The 13,040-nt window shown below is 42.0% G+C and overlaps 1 protein-coding gene across 1 annotated transcript in view; it reads right to left on the reverse strand.

Annotated features, from left to right (window-relative positions):
* Positions 1–3,393: 3,393 nt before the first annotated feature.
* The window catches only part of C8H2orf73 (chromosome 8 C2orf73 homolog), a 49,541-nt gene continuing 39,894 nt past the window's right edge, over positions 3,394–13,040 (reverse strand). The window contains 1 exon segment of the mRNA XM_048352933.1: positions 3,394–3,950. The gene's annotated coding sequence lies outside the window, so the exon portion shown is untranslated.

Below are 13,040 nucleotides of genomic sequence, written 5' to 3' on the forward strand. Positions count from 1 at the left end.
GTCCCTGAGCCTTTTCAGCTCGAGGCTATGCTCTACCACTTGAGCCACAGCTCTGCTTCTGGCGTGTGTGTGTGTGTGTGTGTGTGTGTGTGTGTGTGTGTGTGTGTGTGTGTGTGTGTGTGATTAATTGGAGGTAAGAGTCTCACAGATTTTCCTTTCCCAGGCTGGCTTTAAACCACAATCCTCAGAATTCAGCCTCCTGACTAGTTAGGATTACAGGCGTGAGCCACTGGTTCCTGGCTCTAGTGCCTTTTATGATCTAGTCTCAGTAGTCATATGCCACATTTGTTCATTAGAAGAGAATCACTAAGTCCAGCTCACACTTAAGAGAATAATTAAGTTCCACTGCTCGTTTCAAGGACACTATCAAAGAATATTTTGAAGTCAATAGATGGAAAATGATGAGTCTTACTTCTGTCCATGATCTGTTGGTATACATCAACCTCAGGGTCAGTTAAAGGAATACCTGTGAAATGTAGTTTATTTGTGAGCACAAGGAGAGGAGAACAAATAGAGAACATCTGTGTATTTACTAGTGTCTGTGGAGGGCCTAGCTAGTGGGTGGGGACCAGGAGAGATTTAGGAAGACTGGTAGAAGTGGTAACGTTTGAGTAGGAATGGGTGGTAAATGGACAGAGGTGGGGGAAGAAGTATTTTGAGTAGGAAAGCAGATAAATGGAAGGGCATGAGGAAATGAGATAGCTGCAGCATAGGTTACATGCTGGGACCACCAGGAATGTAAAAGTGGAGCTCCCACCTCCAAACCCCCACTTTTTTGCTTGAACTCAGGGCCTGGGCACTATCCCTGAGCTTTCTTTCCCTCTCAAGGCTATGACTTTTATAAGTAAATCCTGTGTTGTACTGGCTCCGTTTTACTTTTTTCAATTTCTAGTATTTACTCTTATAGTTCTTTGAACACTGATAGGATGTGATTTAGAATATTGCTTTGAATGAAATGCCCAAGTGGTACAGATATTTAGAGAAAGGAGTAAAAGAGAAAGGAAAGTATGTTTGTGATATTTTATTCGTTTTTACAGTACAAAAATTGTGCTTTGCTACAGATTGACTGTTCTGTTCAGCAACTGGAGTCACTATGGGGTAAGTATGGACTTAGCTTTCTCACAAAAATAGCTGCTAAAACTATATATGTATATATATATATAGTTATATATACACACATACACACATATATTTAGTTACTGGGCAGTTGGTCAAATTACATATCAGAACATGGTGGCCCCTATTACCAATGGGTGAAGAAATAGACCTAGAGACCGAAAAACTTGCCCCAAGTCACTCAGGGAGCTAGGATTTGGATGTGAACCTTTCATTAGAACCAGCAGGGATAGAAGTTAGAACAAAGGTTGGGAAAAAAATCAAAGGGGGATGGAACCGAGGCAGCAGAGGAAGGTTTGAGCAGACAGAGTTTGGGCCACAGCAGCCCTTGAAAGCAGTGGAGCTAGTATTTGATGCAATAAAGGAGGGATGAAGGGGCTGGGAATATGGCCTAGTGGCAAGAGTGCCTGTCTCATATACATGAGGCCCTGGGTTCGAGTCTTCAGCACCATACATATATAGAAAATGGCCAGAACTGGCGCTGTGGCTCAAGTGGTAGAGTGCTGGCCTTGAGCAAAAAGGAGCCAGGGACAATGCTCAGACCCTGAGTTCAAGCCCCAGGGTTGGCAAAACACAAAACAACAACAACAAAAAGGGAGGGATGAAGATGATCAATTCCTGGGTAGGGATGTGCTTCATGCAAATTGATTCTGAGATTCCAGTTCAATGAGATGAATGATAGCATCAATATAACAGACTCTGACTCAGGACTAAGAATACAGTCATTCAGCCACCAAGCCCAATAGAGACATAACTACTAAAAGGCATGCAGAGGCTTTTCATCATTCTCAACCTGTAGTCAAGGAAACGAAGCTATAAAAGACATCACCACAGAAACACTGATTTGAAAAATATCTAAAAAGAGGTGAAGGAGTTACATATTCTCTGTCCATGTTCCCATGGTAAGGCACAGGTGTGCCCATGTGTGCAGGTGTGTGGGTGTAGATGAGGGTGTGGACAAAGGGCATAAGCACACTGTCTTCCTGTAGCATCCACAGGTGAATGAGCAAATCCCAGCTTTCGGGGCTGTGGTAAAGCATCTTAGAGATCAACAGGGAAAATTATCTACTGATACCAGGGACCTTAGGTGCATGCAAATGGGCAGATGCTGGCCAGGTGGATGGTGTGACATGGCAGAACTGACTAGGGGACTCTGTCAACTTATCTCATCAGCACATCTGTGTCTGAGACTCATCACTGAGAAACAATACAATATAACCTTAGTGGGCTTGTGAAAATCAGACACAAGTACCTGAGAACAAGAGAGAAGAAAGGAAAATAAATGTATTCTCACACCTTAGAATCCATAGGAACCACTGAAAGATACAGGCCTTACTCCATGCCTAAGAATCGGCTCCAAAGTTCACAAGGGAACCCACAATGTGTGCATTTAATGAGGGTCACAGGTGATCGCTGCAGGTAACCTAACAACCACCCATGAAGAAACACTATTTTAGAAGGAAATGGAACTAGAGAAAAAGAGTACAAGCCAAAGGCTAAAATTTTTTTTTTTAAAAAAAGGAATTTCAGAAATCCTTTCTTGGCTATTATTATCTATGTGGATAAAGATCAATGGCTTAGAGAACACAGGTTACTTTCCAGAGATGTCAGTGACAATGGCCAAGTCAAGAAACTGCACTACTAGCAAAAGTCTTGCTTTGAACTTAAGTTGTCTAAGACTAGATATAAAAACCAACGCTCCAGAAGCTGTCATTGGCCCATTTGTGGCTTTACTGGTTCCTTTATTCATTCATGAGTGGAGTACATGTTACATGAGACTAACAATGAATGCTTTTGGACTCAAAAATAGTGGACATCATTTTGAATGAAAACAGTCAAGAATAGAGTGAAAGTATAAAGTTGGGTCTAAACTTAAATTCCATAGCTGCAGAATTCAAGAGATCAAGGTCCAAAAAGGCTTACTGGAACTTGTGTGAACTAAGTTGAGGCTTGAAGAGTTTCACTTGAACACATTCAGTTTTCTCTTTTCATTGAATGCTTCTTTTTAAAAACTGATTTATGAGTGGTAAAATATTACTTTTGATTATTCTTGTTATTCAAACTGTACTTTATAAGATGTTCCATCTCAGAGGAAAACTGGGAATTCTTGCATCCTTTCTTTCCTAAACAAGTTTTTTGTTTGTTTTGTATGTTTTCTCAAATATATTTTAGAAAAAAATGCGATATTCTTAAAAAAATACTGTCATTCACATGCACAAAGCAAATGATTTGATTACTTAAGAAAGATTAAGAGATTCAAATTAAGAAAGAGATTCAAATCACCACACTCACTTTCTATTTGCGAATCTTGTTTATAACTCCTTTTGAACTAGCTTAGATGAAGGCCTAGCTCCCCAAATAAACTCTGGGGGCTACAAGGCTGTGGAGCTGGGATTTCTCCAGGAATGGCTACTGGTTGTCTGTCCTTGCTAATCCTAATCAATATTATCTCCACTAACCCAGGATAGTCCTGTGGAGTGACATTTGTGCCTCACAATGGCAAGTCTAACCAGGAGGGTTAAACACAGACAGCCTCCAGGCCCCAGAATGGTTGTTCATGCATCTCCTAGACTCATGCCCAAAACCAGGCGAAAAGGAAGGGACATCTGGGTCTAGGACACTGAGTCTCACTGCATCCTGGGCCTCAGTACAAATGGCCAAGCTGTGGCAGCTCTTCTGGTGAGGTGTGTGAACACACATTCACAGTAGGGTGAGATCTGGCTGACTTTCTTTGGCTCTTTTACTCCAGTGGGCACTGCAAGCCCACTGCCCCAGTGAGTATCTTCTGGTTACAGCCATCACCACAGGTCAGGTTTATCCATGAAGAGGGACATCTGGAAATGAGTAAGACAGGGTCATTGGGCAAGAAAGACTATAGCACAAACTTGAGATTTTAAAGGTAACTATGAATGTAATTTATTTTGAGACAGGGTCTCTCTGTATTTCCCAGGCTGGCCTTGAACTTGCCATCCTTCTACTTCAGCTTCCCAAGTAACTCCCAAGAAACATGTGTGCCTGCACTGTGCCTAGTAAATATAAAACTTGATGGGTTGATATTCATGACAGGAGTTAGCATGTTTTCAGATAGTTTTCTTCTTCAATTGTTTTCATTAAAGTTTCCAAAGTTAAATCAATTGATGTCACTGTAAAAATTTAGGGAAAATGGAAGAGGAGAACATCTAGCCCATGTTTTGGATACACAGTAGAACATTACATTGTGCAGATGCACCATAATGTAAAGAGCCTTATTAATAAACACTGAAGTTTCTTCAGTTATTTGAAGTTTCAGAAATACAGAAACTGAGTGTCTCTGTTTACTTGTAGTTACTTCTGTAGGACAGATAACCAAGGAGAAAAATTGTAGACTAAAAATGCATGTGTATCTGGGTGCTGGTGGCTCACACCTGTAATTCTAGCTACTCAGGAGGCTGAAATCTGAAGGTCACAATTCAAAGCCAGCCCAGGCAGGAAGGTCCATGAGACTCTTCTCTCCAATTAACCCCCGGAAAACTAAAGTGCTGCTGCGGCTCAAAGGGTAGACTGTTAGCTTTGAGTGAAACAGCTCGGGCATAGTGCCCAGGCCCTGAGTTCAAACCCCATGACAAAAAAAAAGCATCTGTATTTACAATTTTATTAACTTTTGTAAAAATTTCTTTGTTGTGAGCTATGACTGGGGCTTAAATTCAGGGCCTTGAACTCTCTCTCGGCTTTTTCACTCTAGACTGGCATTCTACTACTTTAGCCACATCTTCACTTTCACCTTTTTGCAGGCTAATTGGAGATAAGAGTCTCTCCAATTTGTCTGTGTGGATGGGCTTTGAACCTCCATTTTCAGATCTCAGCCTCTTGAGTAGCTAGGATTACTGGTGTGAGCCACCCATGCCCAGCTTCAAATTGCTCTTCTGAAAAGGTTGTACTTATTATTGATTTTCCCCTCGTTCTTACCAACATTGTATATGAATAATCTTATTAATTTCTACTCATCTCATAGGTCAAGTTGTATTCTGATATATGACAGCATTTATTATGTATTTCTGCTGTGAACTGCCTTACATGCCCTTGCCAATTCCTGGTTAATTGAATTAACTTTCTTTTACTGATTTGTATGAGCTTTCTATTTCAAACCTTTGACTCTTTAAAGATATTAATAATCACTCTGTTATATTTTCTCATTCTCCCATTTATCATTAACTTTATTAAAGTTATATATTTCCATATCCACATGTTATATTCTTTAGTAGATAAACCTGCTGATCTGTTTCTTTGGAGCCTCTGGATATATATTGTTTTGGATCTTCATAAATGTGGGTAAAATAACTGGAAAGGTGTAAGGAGAAAAAGAAGCCTTAAAAGTTTGACTATGTATATTATAAAAAGATAACTTGCACTTATTAAATACCTCATTAGATAGTCTATGATTGTGGAAGCAAAACAAAAATGATTTCACTAGTAAAATTAATCAATGCTTTTTGCAGCCTGAGGTGTGAAAGCTGTATGGTGTCTCTGCACACTACCACATGCAAGAGAAGGGAGCCAGGGAGACTGCAGAAAACCTGAAGGTTGTATTTTGACATGTGTATTTCATCATTGACTCTTAAGGCAAACTTTAACACTGGCTTATTCTATCTTTATGTTGCCATGGAAAAAAGAAAAGAATAAGAGAATTAGAAGTCTGTCAAGTGTTCTGTATTTGAAAACTGTTCGCTACATTCAAGCTGACTTATTACAGCTTTTTCTTTCTAATTTCTTACATTTTTTATGCTAGGACTCAGGCTTAAATTCACTGTCCCTTAGCTTTTTTACTCAAAGTTAGCACTCTGAGCCACAGCACCCCTTCTAGCTTTTTGGTGATTAATTGAAGAGTCTCCTGGACTGTCTTGCCTGGGATGGCTTCAAACTATAATCCTCATATCTCAGCCTCCTAAGTAGCTAGGATTATAGGTGTGAGCCACTGGTGCCAGGTTTCTAACACACAATTTAATTACTGTATGCAACATTCTTTTAAAGAGACCAGTATGTGAACTGGTGATTAAATTATTAATTATTATTTCCAGGGCTTCACACATGGTAGCAAAGTATCTACCTCTTAGCTATACTTCAACCCCATTAAGTTCGTGAAAAGAGGACCAATTACCCTGTTATTGTGAAAGAAATTCATTATTCCCTGATAAATGTAGGGTATAAAATTCATTCTCTAAGTACCATTTTATTTTTACTTGAAACATGAAAATCCTAGGCTAGGAGTGTAGCTTAGTAGTAGAGTGCTTGCCTAGCATGCATGAAGCCCTGGGTTGGGTTCCTCAGCACCACATAAACAGAAAAAGCTGGAAGTGGCACTGTGGCTCAAGAAGTAGAGTGCTAACTTTGAGCAAAAAGAAGCCAGGGACAGTGCTCAGGCCCTGAGTCTAAGCCCCAGGACTGGCAAAAAATAAAATAAATAAACAAACATACATTAAAATCTTTATGTTCCCTTTTCCATGCTATATTTTTTCTTTTTACTTTAAAATAGCATAGTGAATAGAAGTACTGTAGATATCGAGTGGTATTTAAAATCTCAGTTCTCAATCACTCAAATTTAACTACTCAAATACCTCATTTTAAAAAGGACTCCTAATATAAAATAATATTTATCAAAATTAACTTTAGGAAATGGAAACTAGAGTTTTTTCTTTTCTTTTTGTCTTATTTGTTCATGTATCTGTCTTTAGGGGTGGGTAAGGGATTGAACAGAAATGGAAGGACAAAGGGTAAACAAAAGCAGCAGTGATACTGGACACTATGTTGAAAATGAACTATATCAACTTGTTGGCAGGGACAGGAGGAAAAAACTGTGTGAGAGAGAAGTGATGACATTTTCCCAAAAGAAATGTATTCATTACCTGACTTATGAAACAGTAACCTATCTACACATCACCTTTATAATAACAATTTAAAATTTCAAATAGAATTTTAAAAGGAAAAGAAAAAAGAGCTAAGGACTATATGGCCATATGGATTGCATCTCAATAAAGCTTGTTTTATTTTTAAAAAACAAAAAAGAACTTCTGGCCAGGTATAGAGTTGCTGAAATATCTTATAAAGAACAAGAAAAGGCAAACAACAAAAAAAAACTACCTCTATTTGCAGCGTCTTAAGATTTCATCTGGGGCTGGGAATATGGTCTAGTGGGCAGAGTGCCTGCCTTATATACATGAAGCCCTGGGTTCGATTCCTCAGCACCCCATATATAGAAAGAGCAGAAGTGGCGCGGTGGCTCAAGTGGTAGAGTGCTAACCTTGAGAAAAAAAAAAAGAGAATCCAGGCACAGTGCTCAGGCCCTGAGTTCAAGCCCCAGGATTGGCCAAAAAAAACCCCAAAGATTTCATCTGGAAGAATTACAGTGTTGACCAGGAAGAAATGCTCAGAGCAAAAGTCAATCAGTATGGAGTGAGGGAGAAGGGGGAGCTGGAGAAGGCATGTTGGGTGGTCAAGGAAAGGTGGTGGAAAAACAAAGGTGTGACCTCAGGTATTAGTAGGTGTCTCCCTTCACAAAGAGAGAGAATACTTGCTATTTCAAGACCCAGGAAAAAAGTATAACCTCTTGGGCAAGCCCGAGACTTGATGCAGGGATGCAGGGACAGAATAGAGGAAAAAAAGAATATACTACTAGTAATAAATTGATATGCAGAAATCACATATTTATGATGATACTATGTTGGAGAATAATCGGGAACACACAAGGGAGAGGATTAGAAGTGGCACAGAAATGGGCAAGGGTCTAATTCACCAACTCATGGGGGAGACATCTCTGTTTTACCAAGAATTCTGTTTTCATTGAAAGGAGAGACACCTAAAGTTGTTGAGGGATGTGATCTTTTGGGGATTGAATTTTAAAATGCCACCATGGGAAGACCGTCCTCTGACTGAGAGGACAGCAACAGACGCCCAGCAGCATTTCTAGGCTATCTGGCAGGCTCTGGACATATGAAGTATACAGCACACAAATGCTTCATGCAAAAGTGACATACAAACTAGGAGACAATAGGATGTCTATGAAGGAACATTTGTTCTGCATGGGGTTGTCAGAAGGGGAGCCACCATGTCTCAGTGAGACCTTGGAGGTACAATAAAATGTTTCAGACATGGGAAGCACAAAGGCACAGGCAGCCAAGGTAGAGGGAAGAGAATGGAGAAAGGACAGAAACACACTGGCATGTTGTGCAAAGAGTGGGTAGCTCTGGGGAGATGCACAGAGCAATGGGATGAGAGCCTGGCTGGCAGGAGAGAAGCTGCCAAACTGCAAAGGTCATGTGAAGTCCAGCAGCAATGAAGAGCCTGCAGAGAATTTTAAGCAAGGCCTGAGACGGATTAGATTTACATGCATCTGCAGTGACCAGTTCCAGAAACACAGACAACAGATGGAAAGGCAGGGAGATCCTCCTGGAGACCATTGCCTATGGATAGCAGGACCTGAACTAAGTCCTGGAGCTAAGGGACTGAGCTAATAAGGTTGGGCAGTGGATGTGGAAAAGAGGAAGTGGATGAGAGAAATAAAACTTGGTGAATGGCAATGGTACAGGAACATTTCCTGCCTTTTTAGTGAGAGAACCTTTTGTTAACTGAAAGGCAGAATTATAGCATTGGGACAACTCTGGTTTGGGACATCTTAGATCTATCAAGTATCTATTGCAGCACAATAAAGGTTCCCAAGACGGTGGCAGACAGCTGCCATTTCACTGCACAGTGAGTATTCAGCATCTTTGCCTCCCAGTCCACAGCAGGCTGGGGCCAGAGCAGTGGGGCCACAGGAGCCACTGACATGCCTGGTGCCTTGTAGGAAAGACTGCACTCAGCCATGTGGCCCAGCCCCACAAGAGTAAACTTCCACATGGGCTGTGAGACCATGCACAGATCCAGCAGCCAATGCCTTTTATAGCTCAGTCTTAGAAATCTCCGGTCATCACTTCTGCCTTACCCTATTGGTTTAAGCAGTCACATGTCTTACCAGGTTCAAGGGAAAGGTCTTTGGATTCCATATCTTAGTAGAAGCATTAAAAAGTTTGAAGTCAGTGTGTGTGTGTGTGTGTGTGTGTGTGTGTGTGTGTGTGTGTGTGTCCTTGAACTGAGGACCTAGGTACTCTAGGTCCTATCCATGAGCTAGCACTCTGACACTTGAGCCACAACTCCACTTCCAGCTTTTTGATGGTTAATTGGAATGAGAATCTCATAGACTTTCTTTCCTAGGCTAGGTTCAAACTGTGATCCTGAGATCTCAGCCTCCTGGGTAGCCAGAATTATAGGCATGAGCCACCAGTGCCTGGTTCAAGGCTGTGTTTTAATAAGGTCACAGTGAGGGTAGAGTGAAATTGGACAAACATGAGATACTAGGATTGTAGATCTCCTAAGAGCTGGGTTCTGGTGGCCCTCACCTGTAATCCTACCTACTCAACAGTCTGGGATCTGAGGATTACAGATCAAAGCCAGCCCAGGCAGGGAAGTTCACGAGGCTCTTTCTTATTTCTAAGTAACCTGAAAAAGCTAGAGTACCAACCTTGAGCAAAAAAGTTAAGGGACAGAACCCAGGCCCTAAGTTCAAGTCCCATTACTGGCATAAGGAAAAAAAAAATCACTGAGCATCAAGTTATGGGAAGGGAAGTTTCAAAGGTGAACACTGACATTTCCCACATGAAATATCCATGCTAGTGACGAAAAGGGTGGGTGGGCTTGGCTCAAATTACAGCTCTACTGCAGATGGACATGACGACGGGCAGGTCACTTGATCTCTCTGTACTCTGCTTATCTGTTGGCCCATAATAACAGCAAGCTACTTCTGAGAGTTGACGAGGATTCTAGTGAGGACATGGAAAGTCCCTGTTTCAGAGGCAGACACACAGCCCAACCCCACAGACAGTTAGCTAGCATTGTTCACAAGGCATTCCCATGTGCACGTATTCCTCATGCGGACCATTTGATAGAGCAGTTCAGGCCCACAGCATTCCACAGACAAAGGCTCAGACCCAGAGAGGTCAAGTCACATTCTGAAGGTCGCACAGCTGGGCAGAGACAGCTTGGTGACTCGGAAACCCGCTTTCCTGCTTCCATGGACTCAGTTCTTCCCACGGCTACACAGCTGCTCCCCACACAGGAGCATGCTTGGGACCTCTCCCGTGCCCACACACACTGTGGGACTAGCTTCCTGGCACTGTTTGGGGCACTGGGATCATTCTCCAGGGAGACATCACTGTGGCTGCCTCCACTCTTGCCCACCACTGGCACGTCTGAAATTTATTAGAAGCAAGGGGTAGACAACTGTGACAGCAGGTGGGGTGCCCCAGGCACCAGATTCCCTGCTGGAAATTTATAGCCTTTGCTCTGGGGATGGAGATGGAATGGAGTACAGATAGCCCTTTTTTCCCACAGTCAGGCAGAACCAAGAGCAGATACATCCTTGCACAGCCATCCCCTCAGGAATGTGCCAGAACAGATGTCAGCCCCAGATGTGCCTGCTCAAGACAGCTGAGGGGCAGGGCTGGCCAAGGTCAGGCCTGCTTTTCCTGGTGCCCCGAGGAGCTGCTCTTACTTCCTGGGCTCCCTGTCCCAAACTACCCCCATTTTCCTAGTTAGAAGGGCTCCAAATCACACAACAAACTATTGTGAACAGGGACATGTTCCCCCTTCCTCCTTGATCAACCTAAAATACGGATGCAACTGTGAGACTATGAACTGTCAGCATCAGATCCTGCAATCGCTTAGAAAGGATAACAGTGTCCGCTGCTCTCTGTTAAAGGTCACCCTCAGGCTCCAAGGAATGTTTCCTGAATTACAAAGGAGGAACAGATCAAATGCCTGTCATAACATACTTCAGAAAACAAGAGGCAAACAGAAGTTCCCATTCATCTGAGGAATCTTTGAAAATCCTGTCTTGGGTGGAGTGGCATTTGCTAACAATAACATCAATTCCCTTGGCAGGCAGTCCAACCGAAGCTAACTAGGCAGAATGCCTGTCTAGGGACTGAGTCTCACCTCTTCTAAGGAAGTTCCTGACGTCAGGAACTCTGTCCTTACTTTGGGGGGTCATAGCTCCGCCCCATCCAAGCTTCCTGTGCACCCACTTCACAAGAAAAGCAGGCCTGGGCAACAAAACTTTCTTCTGAAGGAAACCCAGCAGGGTTCCCTCACCAGTCCCCACAGCACAGCATGGTTCACTAGGCAAAACTGCTCACATTTGTTGTCCCCAGCAAGTGACTTGGGTTTCTGCCCAGTTCTGATTCTGAGGGATGGAATCCTGGATGGTAAAACCCCAAACACATCCAATCAACTGTGCAATAACAGGCCTGCATTTCCAGGTTTACTGGTTTTCTTTGCATACTTTTTTAAAAAAAGTGCTAAAACAATAACTAATATTTGTAGTACATCTTCGAAGGAATCAATTCACAAAGTACTTTTTCACAATTAACATTTCAGGATTTCTATATTACTGCTGTAGAGGGGCAAGGACTTTTACTTCCCTTCTCTAAAAATGTAATTTTGATTTGGAAAGTATAGGACAAAGGCTGAGAATATGGCCTAGTGGCAAGAGAGCTTGCCTCATATACACGAAGCCCTGGGTTCGATTCCCCAGCACCACATATATAGAAAGTGGCCAGAAGTGGCGTTGTGGGGCCCAGGACTGACAAAAAAAAAAAAAAAAGAAAAGTATAGGACTAAAAGAGGCATAAAATCCCTAAGTGTTTTTGTGCTGTGTGAATTGCTGCTGCTGATGTCAGAAGCTGAAGCAAGAGCAATCCATTCAACATTCTGCGGTGGGAATACCTCAGAGATCTCACTGCACTCTTGTAACAACTCCACAACTCTGGTGTGATTGTTGTAAAGAGAAATGTCAGTATGTCAGTGATTTATACAATACCTCATGGCCTAGGAAGGCATATGTTGTATACATGTCAGAAAATAACTGCAAAAAAAAATTGATGGTAATTTTCCTTCCTTCAAAGCAGTTTATCACCAAGGAGTTGTCTTAGGTGTTTAAATCATTTTTATTTGCCTATTACAATTCTCAGAGGATCATAACTGCAGAGATGAGCTAAGGAAACTCTATATTAGCGTCTTTGCAAATCTTAAGTCCTTTCAAATCAATTGTCCTTCATAGTCCCTAGTATCATTCATGACTTAGATAGGCAGAGTTGCTATACTGTTTCTACTTCATAAGTTAAGAAAAACATAGCATTTAGTTGTGTTTGGACTATGTTGTCTTCTAGGAATTTTTTAGTTTCCTGAGAAGAGATTTCCGTTAGATTACACAAGTCAAAAGGTCTGAAAATTCAGGATGATTTAACAACTCTCTCTCTCTCCAGAAAGTGATTGCCTAGGCTAGTTTTTTGCAAAAGGTGGATGTTAATAAGCCGTGTGGTCGTGTGATGTGGTGTAACCAATGAAATTTCTGGGACAAGGTGTGTGTTAGGTGCCTGCTGCCTGAGTCCTAGTTGAAATTTGAGGCCCTTATGGTCACATTCATACCTGATCATTTACTAGGCTTCTAGAAGTCACCACAATGTTTTCTCAAAGTTTATTATAGTGAAAACATCAGTTCAACCAGCAAACAAGAGAGACAGGAGCAGGGCCCAGGGGAGTTGCAAGTACAAGTTTCTGTTGTCTCCCTCAGTGGGCAGTGGAACTGTGGGCAGTGGTAACTTGGCTCACATGTGGCACATGCATGCAGGTCTGCCTATCCAGGGAGTGACGAGAGCCTTGGTGTCCAGAGTTTTTGTTGGGTTTCATCATGAAGATATGGTTCACTGAGTGGTTGATCTTCATCTCTCATCCCTCCTGAGGCAAAACTAATACCATTTTGCCCAAGATGCCCCATCATATATGTTAGTATAATCTGTTTATCAAGGCCAAGGCCCCTCATGAACAAAATACCCTTACCCCATATGCATCTAGTAGGT

The sequence above is a fragment of the Perognathus longimembris genome, chromosome 8 (genome assembly GCF_023159225.1).
Source record: "Perognathus longimembris pacificus isolate PPM17 chromosome 8, ASM2315922v1, whole genome shotgun sequence".
NCBI classification, from domain to species: domain Eukaryota; kingdom Metazoa; phylum Chordata; class Mammalia; order Rodentia; family Heteromyidae; genus Perognathus; species Perognathus longimembris.